Here is a 17778-nt window from a genome sequence, read left to right on the forward strand (position 1 = left end):
TTTATAGTCCAACTCTCACATCCATACATGACTTCTGGAAAAACCATAGCTTTGACTAGATGGACTTTGTTGGCAAAGTAATCTCTCTGCTTTTTAATATGCTGTCTAGATTTGTCATAGCTTTTCTTCCAAAGAGCAAGCGTCTTTTAATTTCATGGCTGCAGTCACCATCTGCAGTGATTTTGGAGCCCAAAAATATAAATGCTGTCACTGTCTCCACTGTTTCCCCTTCTATTTGCCATGAAGTTATAGGACCAGATGCACTGTAGGACATTATAATATACCTATATCTACACATTTATATTACTATTAAGCTACCAAGTAAATGCATTAGAATTCTGTTATTAGTATGGTCTTACCATGGGATTTATAACAAAAATACTGGAGTGAATAGCCATTCCCTTCTCCAAGTGATTTTCCTGACCCAGTGATCAAACCCAGGTCTGGCGCATTGCAGGCAGATTCTTTACCATCTGAGCCACGAGACAATCCCCAACTAACTATATATCTACACACACATATAACTATTATGCTACTAAGTAAATGCATTGGAATTCTGTTATTATTATGTTCTTGCCATGAAATCTATAACACTCTCCAGCCCTCAGGCACTGGCTATTCCTTCTCCTGGAATGGCTCTTCTGCTCAAATCTTATCCTATATGGGAAGCTTTCCCCAACTACATGTTTAAGTGAATAGCAACATTTATTTCTCACAGTTTATTTCTTGAGACCCAGAAGTCCAGATCAAGGGGCTGATTGACTCAGTTCCTGGCCGAGGTCCTCTTCCTAGTGATGTCTTTAAAAGAGGACAAGAGAGAGAGTGCTGTGTGGGATCCCTTTTGTAAGAGCACTAATCCCATTCATGAGGGCCCCACTCTAGGACCTAATCATCTCCTAAATGAATCATCTCCCACCTCCTCACACCATCATCTTTGGAGTTAAGCTTTTGGGGGCCAGTGGTATAGACACAAAGTTTCAGACCATAACACCTAATAAACTAGATCTGTCTTCCTATTGCTTTGTAGACTAAAGAACTTAGCAGGTGCCATCATAGATCTCTATCTGTATGGGGATTACATTTAATTATGGAGTATGACCTTTATAAGTCAGGTTCATGTCACAGCATCTTTCTATCCTGACCATGTGACACACAGCCGAGTGCACAGTGACCCCTCAGGTTTCTATGGAAATGATTTTTTGAGGAAGAAATGGCACACAATTGAGTTCCACAATTCCAGCTCACTGCTTTCTCATCCTGTAATAGAAGGTGACTCACTTCCTCTCTGCCATCCATTTAGAAGTTTCCTTTGGGTTAGTAGCCGGCATAGGAAGGAGCAGTTAACATTTTTCATTTCAGTTTTTTCAAGCCTGAGTTGAACTGTTTATATACCGAGAGGGAGCTTTGTATCATGACGAAGGATGCTCTTTTTAGCTTTAGGTCTGGAGCAACCACCTAATATTTACATGACTCTGGAGAGATCATTTTCCATCTGTAAGATTCAGTTTCCATACTTATAAAAGATAAACAAACAAGCAAACAAGTAAACCAAAGGGTGTGAGAGGCCTAGGTGAGAGCAGTATTTGACCTTATAGGATCACAAGCAATTTCACAATCAGATGAAATTATACGTATGAAAGCTTTGACACAGCATAAATGTAAATGCTTAATATTATTTTGAAAAGTTTGGGGATAACTTTATTTATATAACTTTATACATAAACATGGGTTAGTATTACTCTTTAGTTAAATGATTATGATCCCCCAAGTTTACCAATTTAAACTTCAGAATCATAAAGTGATTCAAAGATCAAAAGAAAAAATATACAAATACACTCATAATTAAAATGTCATAATAATGAAGTTTACTTGCTACTTTTGATTTCTTGGGATTTAAAAACAAACAACTTGCTCAGCATATTTTGGCAGAGCTTCTTTTTAAAAAAACAAGAAGGTTAACTACCAAATTATGAGGACAGCAAATGGAAAAAAACACTGTAATGCTGCTAAATAAAGATAGGAACACAAATTCTATATTGGAAATCAAGCTAGTATGTTTTAAATTGGAGGTTGGGTGGGTTTTTTTTTATTTTCTTACATTGGATGTTTTCCAAGAATCTTATTATACTTAAAAAGGAGTTCCATTTTTTAATTCTTTCCTCCAAACACGAGAATTTTTTTAAAGAAACACTGTGACGTCTATTGACAGAGAAATAAATATAAATATGTTCCTCTATTTTAGTCTTATTTAAATACATTTGGTACATAAAGGTGTGATTACCACTAAAAATACATATTTCGCGTTAAGAAATTGTATCTGAAGGATATAACATGTAGGAATGTAGTAAAAGAAACTTTCAGTCACTCAGTGTACATGAAATAATACTCTATGGCTATCTACTTTAAAAGAAAATTTTATTTATTTGGCTATGCCAGGTCTTAGTTGAGATATGCAGGATCTTAGATGCAGCATGTGGGATCTAGCTCCTCAGCAAGAGATGGAACTCAGGCCCCCTGCATTGGGAGTTCAGGTTCTTAGCCACTGGGCCACCAGGGAAGTCCCTAAATACCTTTAAACTGAGTACATCAGTGTGTACTTTGCCCACCAGAAAGGGAGCTAGTACCTGTAGAAGGAAGACTCTTCCTAGTAATTCATTCTAAAGGGATTACCTCAAGAATATTCCAAGGCTTTATTAGTTTTCAGGGAAATCAAAGAGGTAAGTCCATGGCCAACACCCCTACAACACTTCAATATTTCTAAGATCAAATGCACTTTATTTTAAAAATCAAATGCAGTTTATTTCTTAAAAATCCTCTTCATTATCAGGTAGCCTGGCAGTTTTTGAAGGATTTTACTTGTAAAATCAGGAAGGGCCAAAACATTGAAATACAGAAAAAAAAAAAAATTAAAACAAAAACAAACAAAGTAAAAACTACTGGCTTACAGTAGTCTGGCACTTGGCTATGCTAAAATAATTGAAAAGTTGCTTCAGGCTTCCTGAGGGACACCAAACAAGCACTCAAGTTCTGACTCTTTCACTGAATGACTTGACTTGGTTGACACTCAAGGAAAATGAGATTGTAAACTGAATAGCTTGAGGAGCTGGTGTGAATCACAGAACTTCTCAGAAGCTACCTCTGGTTACGTTATAGGTATAAACACAGCGCTTTGACACTCTGATTACAGGGTTGAGTAGGGTTCATTCAGTATCCTCAGAAACCTTGGAGATGAAAGATATTTCCATCCCTGAACCCTACTTTTCTCCTACTTTCCTCCAGTTCAGTTCAGTTCAGTCGCTCAGTCGTGTCTGACTCTTTGCAACACCATGGACTACAGCATGCCAGGCCTCCCTGTCCATCGCCAACTCCCGGAGTTTACTCAAACTCATGTACATTGAGTCGGTGAGGCTATCCAACCATCTCATCCTCTGTTGTCCCCTCTCTTCCCGCCTTCAATCATTCTCAGCATCAGGGTCTTTTCAAATGAGTTAGTTCTTTGCATCAGGTCCCCAAAGTATTAGAGTTTCAGCTTCAGCATCAGTCCTTCCAATGAATATTCAGGATTGATTTCCTTTAGGATGAACTGGTTGGATCTCCTTGCAGTCCAAGGGACTCTAAAAAGTCTTCTCCAACGCCACAGTTCAAAAGCATCAATTCTTCGGCTCTCAGCCTTCTTTATAGTCCAACTCTCACATCCATACGTGACTACTGGAAAAACCATAGCTTTGACTAGATGGACCTTTGTTGGCAAAGTAATGTCTCTACCTTTTAATATACTGTCTAAGTTGGTCATAACTTTTCTTCCAAAGAGCAAACGTCTTTTAATTTCATGGCTGCAATCACCATCTTCAGTGATTTTGGAGCCCAGAAAAATAAAGTCTGACACTGTTTCCAATGTTTCCCCATCTATTTCACATGAAGTGATGGGACAAGATGCCATGATCTTAGTTTTCTGAATGTTGAGCTTTAAATAAACTTTTTCACTCTCCTCTTTCACTTTCATCAAGAGGCTCTTTAGTTCTTCTTTGCTTTCTGCCATAAGGATGGTGTCATCTGCATATCTGAGGTTATTGATATTTCTCCTGGCAATCTTGATTCCAGCTTGTGCTTCATCCAGCCCGGCATTTCTCATGATGTACTCTGCATGTAAGTTAAATAAGCAGGGTAACAATATACAGCCTTGATATACTCCTTTCCCGATTTGGAACAAGTCTGTTGTTCCATGTCCAGTTCTAACTATTGCTTCCTGACCTGCATACAGATTTCTCAAGAGACAGGTCAGGTGGTCTGGTATTCCCATTTCTTTAAAAATTTTCCAGAGTTTGCTGTGGTCCTCACAGTCAAAGGTTTTGGGATAGTCAATAAAGCAGAAGTAGATGTTTTTCTGGAACTCTCTTGCTTTTTCGAGGATCCAGCGGATATTGGCAATTTGATCTCTGGTTCCTCTGCCTTTTCTAAATCCAGCTTGAACATCTGGAAGTTCACAGTTCACATATTGCTGAAGCCTGGCTTGGAGAATTCTGCCCATTACTTTACTAGCGTGTGAGATGAGTGCAATTGTGCAGTAGTTCGAGTATTCTTTGGCATTGCCTTTCTTTGAGATTAGAATGAAAGCTGACCTTTTCCAGTCCTGTGGCCACTGCTGCGTTTTCCAAATTTGCTGGCATATTGAGTTCTACACATTCATAGCATCATCTTTTATGATTTGAAATAGCTCAACTGGAATTCCATCACCTCCACTAGCTTTGTTCATAGTGATGCTTTCTAAGGCCCACTTGACTTCGCATTCCAGAATGTCTCACTCTAGGTTGGTGATCACACCATCATGATTATCTGGGTCGTGAAGATCTTTTTTGTATCTCTCCTCCATGAAGTTTCAAACCACTCTCTACTGAACTTGCAGGCAGCTCTGCTTTCACTTAGTCTCTCTTATTCCCTGGGCCTTCACTTCTGCTAAAAGTTCTGCTGTGATGTTTAGCTTGTTTGAAATATATTTTAGCCAGTGTTTACAAATAGCAAGGATGTTGAGAAGAAGAAAGCCTTGTGTACTGTTGGTGGGAATGTAAATTGGTGTAGCCACTATGGAAAACAGTAAGGACATCACTCAAAAAGCTAAAAATAGAGCTAGCATATGATTTAGCAATTCCATTCCTAGGTATATATTTGAAAAAACAAAAACACTAATTCTAAAAGATGCATGTTTTATATAACCACTATGGAAAACAGTACGGAGGTCCCTCAAAAAGCTGAAAATACAGCTTGCATATGATCTAGCAATTTCATTCCTAGGTAAATATTTGAAAAAAAACCAAAAACACTAATTCTAAAAGATACATGTTACCCCAATAGCAGCTTGGCTATTATTTACAATAGCCAAGTTATGGAAACAACTTAATTGTCCATCAATAGATGAATGGATAAAGTGGATAAGGTACATATATGCAATAGAATATTGCTTTCCCTTAGAAAAGAATGAGATTCTACCAATTGCACCAATGTGGGTAGACCTAGAGAGTACTAAGATTAGTGAAAAAAGTCAAATATAAATTCTGCATGTTATTACTTAAATATAAAAATTTAAAACAAATAAAAAATAAAACAAACAAATATAACAAAACAGAAATAGACACACAGATAAAGAGAACAAAGCAGTAGTCACCAGTAGGGAAAGGGAAAGGAGAAGAAGCAAGATAAGGGTATGAGGTTAAGAGGTACCATCTGCTGCAAAAAAAAATAAGCTACAAGGATATCTTATATAGCATAGGAAACACAACCAACATTTTATAACTTTAAATGGAATATAATATATAAAAATATACAGTTACTATGCTGTATACCTGGAACTAATATAATATTGTAAATCAACTGTATTTCAATAAAATATTATAATGTAAAAAAGTTTACATAAAAAAAGGATTTCATGGTGAAATCTATTTGGAGAAACTCAGTTAATCAAAGATTAACTGCAGAGTTTGTCAGGTTTTACGTATACAGTATTTATATCTAAAATACAGATAAAATGTGGAGCATTTGCCAAAATCATTTAATAGCAGAACACTTTTCTTTTCTTCTCATTGGAGAGCACTTTAAGAAATGATGCTCTTGTTGAATGTTACATACTATTAACCCTGTGTGCGTGCTCAGTCACTCAGTTGTGTCCAACTCTTGTGTGACCCCATGGACTGTAGCCCACCAGGCTCCTTGGTCTCAGCACTTTTCCAGGCAAGAATACTGGAGTGGGTTGTCATTTCCGTCTCCAGCGGAATCTTCCTGACCCAGGGACCAAACAGCATCTCTTGCACTACTCATGCACACAGTAAAGCCTTGAAAATCCATGTTCACAGGTAGCATCTTGGCTTCACATGCCAGTTCTTGCTTTTGGCCACGCCATTGGAGTGAGAGGATGGGGAGGTGAGGTTTCAGAGTTGGGGACTGGGCACAATTTTTCAAGGCCGCTAAACTGGCTTTATTATCTTTTCATTTTATAGGGCTATTAGAATAATCATTATTTTTCTAGGACCATTTTTCCCTTTTAGAATTTTTCTAGATTCCCCAGACCCAACTGCTTGAAATGGTACACTCTTGTGACTAGAAGGTCTATGAATAGATCTTATGAATAGGGAAGATCTATGGATTTTGATTGCTATAAATGTTGAAGCTTTTTCTGGTTTTACTTCCTACATATTCCATTTGGTCCTGGCTAGAAGAACAGGAGACAGGGATCAAGACCATCCCCATGGAAAAGAAATGCAAAAAAACAAAATGGCTGTCTGAGAAGGCCTTACAAATAGCTGGGAAAAGAAGAGAAGTGAAAAGCAAAGGAGAAAAGGAAAGATATTCCCATCTGAATGCAGAGTTCCAAAGAATAGCAAGGAGAGATAAGAAAGCCTTCCTCAGCGATCAATGCAAAGAAATAGAAGAAAACAACACAATGGGAAAGACTAGAGATCTCTTCAAGAAAATTAGAGATACCAAGGGAACATTTCGTGCAAAAATGGGCACAATAAAGGACAGAAATGGTATGGACCTAATAGAAGCAGAAGATACTAAGAAGAGGTGGCAAGAATACACAGAAGAACTGTACAAAAAAGATCTTCACGACCCAGATAATCTCGATGGTGTGATCACTCACCTAGAGCCAGACATCCTGGAATGTGAAGTCAAGTGGGCCTCACTACAAACAAAGCTAGTGGAGGTGGTAGAATTCCAGTTGAGCTATTTCAAATCCTTAAAGAGGATGCTGTGAAAATGCTGCACTCAATATGCCAGCAAATCTGGAAAACGCAGCAGTGGCCACAGGACTGGAAAAGGTCAGTTTTCATTCCAATCCCAAAGAAAGGCAATGCCAAAGAATGCTCGAACTACTGCACAATTGCACTCATCTCACACGCTAGTAAAGTAATGCTCAAAATTCTCTAAGCCAGGCTTCAGCAATACGTGAACCATGAACTTCCAGATGTTCAAGCTGGTTTTAGAAAAGGCAGAGGAACCAGAGATCAAATTGCCAGCATCCGCTGGATCATCGAAAAAGCAAAAGAGTTCCAGAAAAACATCTATTTCTGCTTTATTGACTATGCCAAAACCTTTGACTGTGTGGATCACAATAAACTATGGAAAATTCTTAAAGAGATGGGAATACCAGACCATCTGACCTGTCTCTTGAGAAATCTGTATGCAGGTCAGGAAGCAACAGCTAGAACTGGACATGGAACAACAGACTGGTTCCAAATAGGAAAAGGAGTACATCAAGGCTGTATATTGTCACCCTGCTTATTTAACTTATATGCAGAGTACATCATGAGAAACGCTGGGTTGGAAGAAACGTAAGCTGGAATTAAGATTGCCGGGAGAAATATCAATAACCTCAGATATGCAGATGACACCATCCTTATGGCAGAAAGCAAAGAAGAACTAAAGAGCCTCTTGATGAAAGTGAAAGAGGAGAGTGAAAAAGTTTATTTAAAGCTCAACATTCAGAAAACTAAGATCATGGCATCTGGTCCCATCACTTCAAGGGAAATAGATGGGGAAACATTGGAAACAGTGTCAGACTTTATTTTTCTGGGCTCCAAAATCACTGAAGATGGTGATTGCAGCCATGAAATTCAAAGATGCTTACTCCCTGGAAGAAAGGTTATGACCAACCTAGATAACATATTTAAAAGCAGAGACATTACTTTGCCAACAAAGGTCCATCTAGTCAAGGCTATGGTTTTTCCAGTAGTCATGTATGGATGTGAGATTTGGACAATGAAGAAAGCTGAGCGCCAAAGAATTGATGCTTTTGAACTGTGGTGTTGGAGAAGACTCTCGAGAGTCCCTTGGACTGCAGGAAGATCCAACCAGTCCATCCTAAAGGAGATCAGTCCTGTATGTTCATTGGAAGGACTGATGCTGAAGCTGAAACTCCAATACTTTGGCCACCTGATGCGAAGAGTTGACTCATTGGAAAAGACCCTAATGCTAGGAAGGATTGGGGGCAGGAAGAGAAGGTGACAACAGAGGATGAGATGGCTGGATGGCATCACCAACCTGATGGACATGGGTTTGGGTAGACTCCAGGTGTTGGTGATGGACAGGGAGGCCTGGTGTGCTGCGATTCATGAGGTGGCACAAGTCGGACACGACTGAGCGACTGAACTGAACTGAACTGAGAAGAACAGTGTTGTACAACTTCAGTCTTTGTAGCTGGACAATTAAATAATGTAACTATGCAATAATAATAATAACATAGAGACTTCTTGAGTAAAGTTGCTCTCTTTAAAAGATTGTCCTCCATGATTCTAAAAATTAAATTAAATAATGTGTATTAATGTGAAATATGGTGCTTGCTACATAGCAACTGAATAAATGGTATGAAACTTTTTTTCTATGACCAAATCCTTATGACCAGCTCATTTTAACCAAAAAAAGCCATGTTCTCTGGCCATGGCTAATAGAACCACTTCACTTTAGCTAAATTAAAGTGGTTCCATTAAAGGAAGTCACTATTTAGTGGAGGTAAAGAGAAGTAACAACAGAAAAGAAAGTTAAAAACAGATCTCTCTGGGGAGCAGGATTGTGGAGATGCTCTTTGTATTTTTGTTTAATATGTCTTTTAATAATGGTTGCCCTTTGAATCAAATGCCTATATGCAAAACAATTTTAATAAAAATAAATTTGATAAAAATACATTTAAAAAAGTGTATAAAACTTCACCTGTGACTCAGATGGTAAAGAATCTGCACACAATGTGGGAGACCCAGGTTTGATCCCTGGGTTGGGAAGATCCCCTGGAGAAAGGGAATGGCAACCCACTCCAATATTCTTGCCTGGAGAATCCCCATGGACAGAGGAGCCTGGTGGGCTACAGTCCATGGGATCGCAGACAGTTGGACATGACTGAGCGACTAACACTTACTTACACTTATAAAACTTCAACATACAGTCACTGTAGCTAAACAGCTATAATTGATGGGTAAATGGGACAGACAGTACAGACAGTTAGCCATGTAGAACTCAGAGGGTAAACAGCCATCAAGTCATGAGAATAGATTTTGTAGACAGTGAACAATGAGAAGTTCCTTGTGGTTGGATCAAGCAAAGAGTGTTGAGGGGGACACCAGCGATAGAGCAGGTGGTGACAGGCTCTGAATATCATGGTGAGTTGTTGGAATTTTATACAGTGGTCAGTAAGAAGTTAGCATAAGTTGTAAACAGAGGAGAAAGAAAATTAAATTCGTTTTTGGGGAAAGATACCTGGCAACACATTGGAGAAGAGAAAGAAATTTGGAATAATAAATAGCTGTTGCAATAGTTTTGAGGCATGATGAGGGTCACAGAGGCAGTGGAAATAGAAAAAGATCCAATGCAGGAAATATTTCTGAGATAAAATCAGTAACACTTCATGAAAAATTGGATGTGGAGAATGAGGGACATATTCTAGGATAAAACTAAGCTTTCTGACAATGGAAATTGAGAGACTGGTGACTCACATAATTGAGACTAGGAAAGAGACAATTCTGCTCTTGGAGATATCTGAGAAAATGAATAGAACATGTGTTTCTCCAAAGTTGATGGCACACCTAGAGAGTTGGTGAGGACATGTACTTACACAGATACACTGAAAGTAATTTTTTTTATTTCTCCATAAATGAAGTTATTTTGTTCATAAAACTTCTATTTCAGTTGTTGTAGCAAACATAAGCTTGCTGTTTAATGTGACTCAGTCAGACTCTGTTTGAGCTCAGTCCCCTTTGGGTAACTACTTATACTCTATAAGGATTTCTCCAGCTTCATCTTCCCCTTCCCTTATGACCAGAAGGGAGTGATCTAGGTCCCTGGCTCAGAATCCTTAGTGAGGAAGGAAAGAGGTAGATGAGGGTAGTTTCTGAATTGTCCTGGCACTAAGGGAAGTGTGTCCCTTCTGTGGTCCTCACATATTCTTGCTGACCTCAGCTTGTACCCCTTTTTCTTGCACAGAGCCTAAATCCCTAGTATGCCTGCTAACAATATCCATAATTTTGCCACAGCCCCTACTTCTCAGAGCCATGTGTTATGCATTCTATACTCTCCAGTGAAAATTTACTTCTTCTCAGGCTGCCCTCAAACTTATTTCCACCTCTTGCTGAAAGTGAAAGTGTTAGTCCCTTGGTCATGTCTGACTCTTTGCAACCCCATGGAATGCAGCCTGCCTGGCTCCTCCGGTCCATTGAATTCTCCAGACAAGAATACTGGATATTCTTGTGTGGGTAACCGTTCCCTTCAGGGGATCTTCCTGACCAGGGATTGAACCTGAGTCTCCTGTATTGCAAGCGAATTCTTTACCATTTGAGCCACCAGGGAAGCCACCGCTTGCTCTAACAGTAAGGTTCCCCAGTGTTTCCCTGCAATTTGCTGACATAGGCTGTAACCTCTAAACTGGTACTCCAGACACTTCCCACAGACCCAGTAGCTCAGGCACACAGGGGTCATGCTGAACTCTAGGTTTCTCCATAAAAATTAATATACACATAGGAAAAAAAACAGTTTTCTCTTGTAAACTACTAAAGTTATTCTTTATTTTTCTCTGATTGAACACAATTTATTTCTTAAGGATTTACAAGTTCATGTTTATTCTCAGTATGGAACAGTCTATGAATATCTTACATGGTTACTAAGAAAAATGTGGTTTTTTAGTGCAAAGTTGTTAATTGTTAATTATTCAGTTTAGGTCTAATGAAGTCTCATTTTCCTTTACAAACTCATTGAGGCTATGCACTTCTACCTGTGAGTATCTATCTATATACACAGAGATATTTGTGTACATATAGGTATACATATGAACCACTCAGTCAGGTGCCTCAGAGGGTAAAGCATCTGCCTGAAATGCGGGAGACCTGGGTTCGATCCCTGGATTGGGAAGATCCCCTGGAGAAGGAAATGGCAACCCACTCCAGTATTCTTGCCTGGAAAATTCCATGGACAGAGGAGCCTGGTGGCCTATAGGCCACGGGGTGGCCCATACAGTCCATACACATATGTGTGACTATATATATATATGGATTCCCTGGAAGCTCAGTGGTAAAGGATCCATCTGCAATGCGGGAGATGCAGGTTCAACCCCTGGGTCAAGAAGATCTCCTGGAGAAGGAAATGGCAACCCACTCCAGTATTCTTGCCTGGGAAATCCCATGGTGAGGGGAGCCTGACAGGCCTCAGTCCATGGGGTTACAAGAGTCAGAAATGACTTAGCAACTACATCACCTCCACCATCTTGTATACATGTATATGTATGGTAGTGTTGGTGGTAAATATACATATATATATGTATGTATGTATATATATATATATATAGAGAGAGAGAGAGAGAGAGAGAGCTATTTCACGTAAACCAATCACTTTTAATTATATCCCTTAGTGAAGATGTTGAAGGTCACAATATAAATGAATATGACAAGTGGAGGCCATGGCAAGAATATGAATCAGTTTAGCTCAGTTCAGTCACTCAATCATGTCTAACGCTTTGCAACCCCTTGGACTGCAGCACATCAGGCTTCCCTGTCCATCACCAACTCCCAGAGCTTACTCAAACTAATGTCCACTGAGTTGGTGATGCCATCCAGCCATCTCATCCTCTGTTATCCCCTTCTCCTGCCTTCAATTTTTCCCAGCATCATGAGTCAGTTCTTCACATCAGGTGGCCAAAGTATGGGAATTTTAGCTTTAGCATCAGTCCTTCCAATGAATATTCAAGACTGATTTCCTTTAGGATAGACTGGTTTGATATCCTTGCAGTCCAAGGGACTCTCTATTCTCCAAGACTATAGTTTAAAAGCATCAATTCTTCGGCGCTCAGCTTTCTTTATAGTCCAACTCTCACATCCATACATGACTACTGGAAAAAACATAGTTTTGACTAGATGGACCTTTGTCAGCAAAGTAATGTCTCTGCTTTTTAATGTGCTATCTAGGTTTGTCATAGCTTTTCTTCCAAGGAGCAAGCATCTTTTAATTTCAGGGCTATAGATAAAATGCACTAAGGACACTAAAGTCTAAGACTAATGTTTAAGATTTAGAGGACAGATTTTCACTGTATTGAAGGTGAGCAAAATCAAATGATGCCACACACATCAGATTCTGCACTTATGATTATTTCAGAACACATTATAAATCCCCTATGTACCCTATGGCAAGGGACTTCCCAGGTGGCACAGTGGTAAAGACTGCCTGCCATGCAGGAGACAGATGAGTTGTGGGTTCGATCCCTAGATCGGGAGATTCCCTGGAGCAGGAAATGGCAACCCACTCCAGTATTCTTTTTTTTCCCCTTTTCCCAGATTCACTTTTTTTAAAGCTAATTAATTTATTTTGATAGGAGGCTAATTACAATATTGTGGTGACATGACATGAATTAGCCATGGGTGTACATATTTCCCACCATCCTGAACCTCCGTCCCACCTCCCGCCCCACCCTGTCCCTCTCTACTTCAGTATTCTTGCCTGAAAACTCCATGGGCAGAGGAGCCTGGTGGGCTACAGGCCATGGAGTTGCAAAGAGTCAGACACAACTGAACAAGCACCCCATGGTAAAGGGGAAGACAAGAAGGTATGAGGGAGAATTCAGAGTTGATGTCATAGTTGCATAAAAGAGACTGTTGAACTTACTCAAAAAGCAAATTTTTATTTTTTCAAAATGTAGAAAATAGTATGTAGACTCATCTAACCATAAGAAAATATAAATAAGGTTTAATAGCAAAATGAGATAAAGTAGACAACACACAGTCTTCCACATAGAGATCTAAAAGAAAATGTTCTCTTAAATAATATGTCAAAGTGGAAGTAAACTACCTAAAAATGTATAGAATTTGACAATAATGAAAACTGTACATATGAAAACCTAACAGATATAGGAAAATCAGAAAAAATTAATAGCTTTAATCATTCACATTAATAAAAGAGGCATAAACATAAATACAGATTCAACTAAGGGATTGATAAAAATAAAAATAATCAACAGAAAGCACAGAAGAAATAAGTGAAGATAAAAATAGAATTAATATATTTTAAAACCAGTAAAAATAATTCCAATCACAATTTTTTATTAAGTCAAATAACATTAAAAATATAGATAATCAAATTAGATTGTTATCACAAACACACAAAATACAAATGCTGAATGAGTAATCAAAGACATTTGGGAATTAAAAGAAGTATGAAATACTGTCTTGCTCAAAGTTATGCAATTATATTTGAAAGCCTAATTAAAGTAAAAATGTCTTTAAACAAACTACCCAAGAACTAGAGAATTGAAAGTTACCAACAATTTCAGAAAGATGTTAAAGACCACTCCCCCAACACATTTACAGGCCCAATTGGCAAAATAGATAATTCATACCAAAGTTTTAAAAATGTGTAACTTTACTGTTACTTATACCATATCAAGTATTAAAAAAGAAAAACTTTAACAATTTTTTCATAAATCTAGCACAGCATCAGCACTTAAGCTATTAAAATATAACAAAGTTAATTTTATTTCATAAAAATTTAGCAAGTCCTGCCCTGCAAGAAAAACGTATGCCAAACCAATTGGAAAAGGTAAATGACAAACTGTGAAAAGGTGTTTTAAAATAAATACTCCAGACAAGGAGCTGATATATTTACAAAACGAAGAGGTTATTCACATATAAGAAAAAATACAAGAGTCAGATAAAAAAATCATTTGAAATCATGTAAAATTAATTTTAAAAGCCACTCATAAGATGAGAAATTAAAACTAATCTATGTTAGGGTATCATTTTTCTCCTATCAAATATGCAAACTCTGAAGACTTGATAAAAATATTTTGACCGGGATGTGGATATGGATGTGAACTGGAGATAAATTAAGTATATTTATTAAAATTTAATTGTATTTCTCTTTGACTGAATAATTTTATTGTCTACGTATCCAACCTATAGATAAATGCACAGCATGCATTCGCCATTAATTTTAGCATTTTTGCAGTAGCAGAAATAAGAAACAAATGAAGCTGTCCACCAACAGGTTATTCTATGTGTATTCATATAAGTGTATACATGCTATATTCATTCAAAGCAATGAGTCAGGTGTATGTTTACTGACATGGAATAATTTCCAAAGTATGTTAAATGAGAAAAGCAAGACGCAGGATAGAGTGCACACATCATCACTTGTGCCAGAAATGGACAATGAACGTATATATGTATGGTCTACACTGAATGTTTGTAGGAAGTTACACAAATAACTGTGGGGAACAGTTGCTGCTGAGGAATTACTTTGTTTTGATTGTAATTGGTTTTTAACAGCTGCATAAAGTATCCATTTCAACAAAGAAAGATGGAAAGAAGAGGAAGGAAGGGTTGAAAGAAGGAAGGAAAAAGGGAGCAATTGGTGGAAGGTGATGAATACAGTTTTAGACCAGTTAAATATCGGGGAAGCCTGGCGTGCTGCAGTCCATGAGGTCACGAAGAGTCAGACACAACTTGGAGACTGCTACTGCTGCTGCTAAGTCGCTTCAGTCGTGTCCGACTCTGTGCGACCCCATAGACGGCAGCCCATCAGGCTCCGCCGTCCCTGGGATTCTCCAGGCAAGAATACTGGAGTGGATTGCCATTTCCTTCTCCAGTGCATGAAAGGGAAAAGTGAAAGTGAAGTCGCTCAGTCGTCCAACTCTTAGCGACCCCATGGACTGTAGCCTACCAGGCTCCTCCGTCCATGGGATTTTCCAGGCAAGAGTACTGGAGTGGGGTGCCATTGCCTTCTCTGACTTGGAGACTGAACAACAACAAAACATTAAATATATGCGTTCTGCAGGGCCTCCAGGGACAAATTTTCAGTAAGCAGATAGAATTTCAGCCTAGAGGATGAGAAAGGGAGGAACTGGAGTTTAAACTGCTGTGATTCGTCAATGTATAATAGAATGTGGAGGAGTAAGATCATGTTGAGAGAGAGAGGAGAATTACTAAGACAGGAAACAAGAGAAACAGTATTTAAAAAGCAGGCAGAGGAAGAGGGGCCAACAAATGTCACAGATGAGTGATCAGAGGAAGGGAAACAACAGAGCAAGCAAGGAAAAAGTTTCAAGAAAAAACACAAATTCTCCCACAGGTTTCAACACCACTGAAAAAGCACATGATATATTGTATGGACAGTGACTCTAGAACAGAAATTTTGTGTTAAATAAGACAATAAAAATAAATAAAAATAAGTATATATTTAAAAAAGAAAAAAGTCTACAGTATACCTATGCTTATACTCTGCAGATGTAAAATGCTACATTTTGAATTGGTAAAGTAGACTGTATCCCTGCTTATGAAAATTATTATTAATATTTTGCTGTGAAGGGGACTAACATGGTCCTACAAAAACCTAGAGTTTAATCTCATGGATCAAAGGGAGAATAAATATCTGATGTTTGACATATTATACAAAATCAGTAAGCAGCTGTTGAATAAATGTTGAACAAGTACAACATATAAAATGTTAATAGTTTAAAAGATATAATAGATTCTACAACCATAATTTAACCAAGCAGCTACGAAATTGAGAAGTAATCAGTTATGAGTGAGAAAGCTCTGGTTATAGCCTTTATTCTCCCTAATTATAAGCAATGGACTTAAGACTCATGTTAATTGCCCAGCTGTGGTGCAGGGAAGGAGAAAAGGAGGATGAGAGGAGTGAGAGGCTATTTAAACATCACTCCCATTGTGATACACACTGTAACACACACACACACACATACACAAATATAATTGCGTAATTCACAAAGAACAAATAAGACATAAAAATGAGCATTTTTCTAGTTACTATACTAAAGGTGACTCAAGATGACATTTGGGCTTCCCAGGTGGTGCTAATGGTAAAGAACCCATCTCCCAATACAGGAAATATAAGAGACTAAGGTGCAACCCCCAGGGTTGGGAAGATCCCCTGGAGGAGGGCATGGCAGCTGACTCTAGTATTCTTGCCTGGAGAATCCCATGGACAGAGGAGCCCAGTGGGCTACAGTCCATAGGGTCCCAAAGAGTCAGACATGACTGAAGCCACTTAGCACGCAGGCCCTCAAGATGACATTTAAGTAATAAGTATCTATTACAAAGTAGAGAAGGCATTTTGAAAGACATTTTGGCTGTTTCTTACAAAAGTAAACATGCTCTGAGCATACAACCCAGTAATCACACAGCTAGGTATTTGAAACTTATCCATGTAAGAAGCTACACACAAATGTTTGTTTATAGCAGCTTTATTCATAGGTGCCAAAAGTTGGAAGTAACCAAGAAATATTTCACTAGGTAACTTTATACTTCTTTTGGCCATGCTGTGTAGTATGTGGGATCTTAGTTCTCCAACCAGGGATTGAATTCACACCCTCTGCATTGGAAGCACAGAGTCTTAACCAGTGGACTGCCAGGGAAGTCTCCACTAGGTAACTAAGAAGATGCTAACAAGGGCCTGAGAGGTATCTCTTTGATTATTAAGAAAGATAGGCATCAAACCAGAATATGTTGAATACTTAGAACCTGACATTACTGTTGAGTCTCTAAGTGTGAAAAAACATATTTGTTTTCTACACATTTTTAGGCATTTTAAAGAAATATTTTTTTATTGCTTTATCCATTAGTTTTTTAAAGAGCTTGGTTTTAGACAGTTAAGATACCTTACAACTGACTACGTTTCAGGTAATGAAACTGAAAAAGTGAGCGTTAGTCGCTCAGTTGTGTTCAACTCTTTCTGACCCCGTCCGTGGACTGCAGCCCTCCAGGCTCTCTGTCCATGGGATTCTCCAGGCAAGAATACTGGAGTGGGTTAACATTCCCTTCTCCAGGGGATCTTCCTGACTCAGGGATCTAACCTGGTCTCCTTCATTGCAGGCAGATTCTTTACCGTCTGAGCCACCGTATGTCTCGTGGATGTGTACAGAAATATCTTGTATGAAAATTCTGCTTTTATAGACTTGAAAAATCAATGTTTTCATTATTTCATAACCAAAATACACTATGGGTTGCAGATTCAAACAAGGCCATATGGTCCACTGATAGAGTCCTCCAACAATGCCACTATAAATTAACCCAATAGTCTACTGGCTTTCCAGTTTTAGAAGCCACTTTCTTTTAAATTGGAGGATAATTACTTTACAATGTTGTGGCAGTCTCTGCCACAGTCATAATTGTATATATATACTTATATATATACAATCATAATTGAATCAATCATAATTGTATATATATATATATATATATACACACATATATATATATACATCCTCTCCCACTTGAGCCTCCCATCCCCCATCCCACCTCT

The sequence above is a fragment of the Giraffa tippelskirchi genome, chromosome 6, assembly GCF_054371585.1.
Source record: "Giraffa tippelskirchi isolate mGirTip1 chromosome 6, T2T-mGirTip1v1.2.pri, whole genome shotgun sequence".
Taxonomy (NCBI): Eukaryota; Metazoa; Chordata; class Mammalia; order Artiodactyla; family Giraffidae; genus Giraffa; species Giraffa tippelskirchi.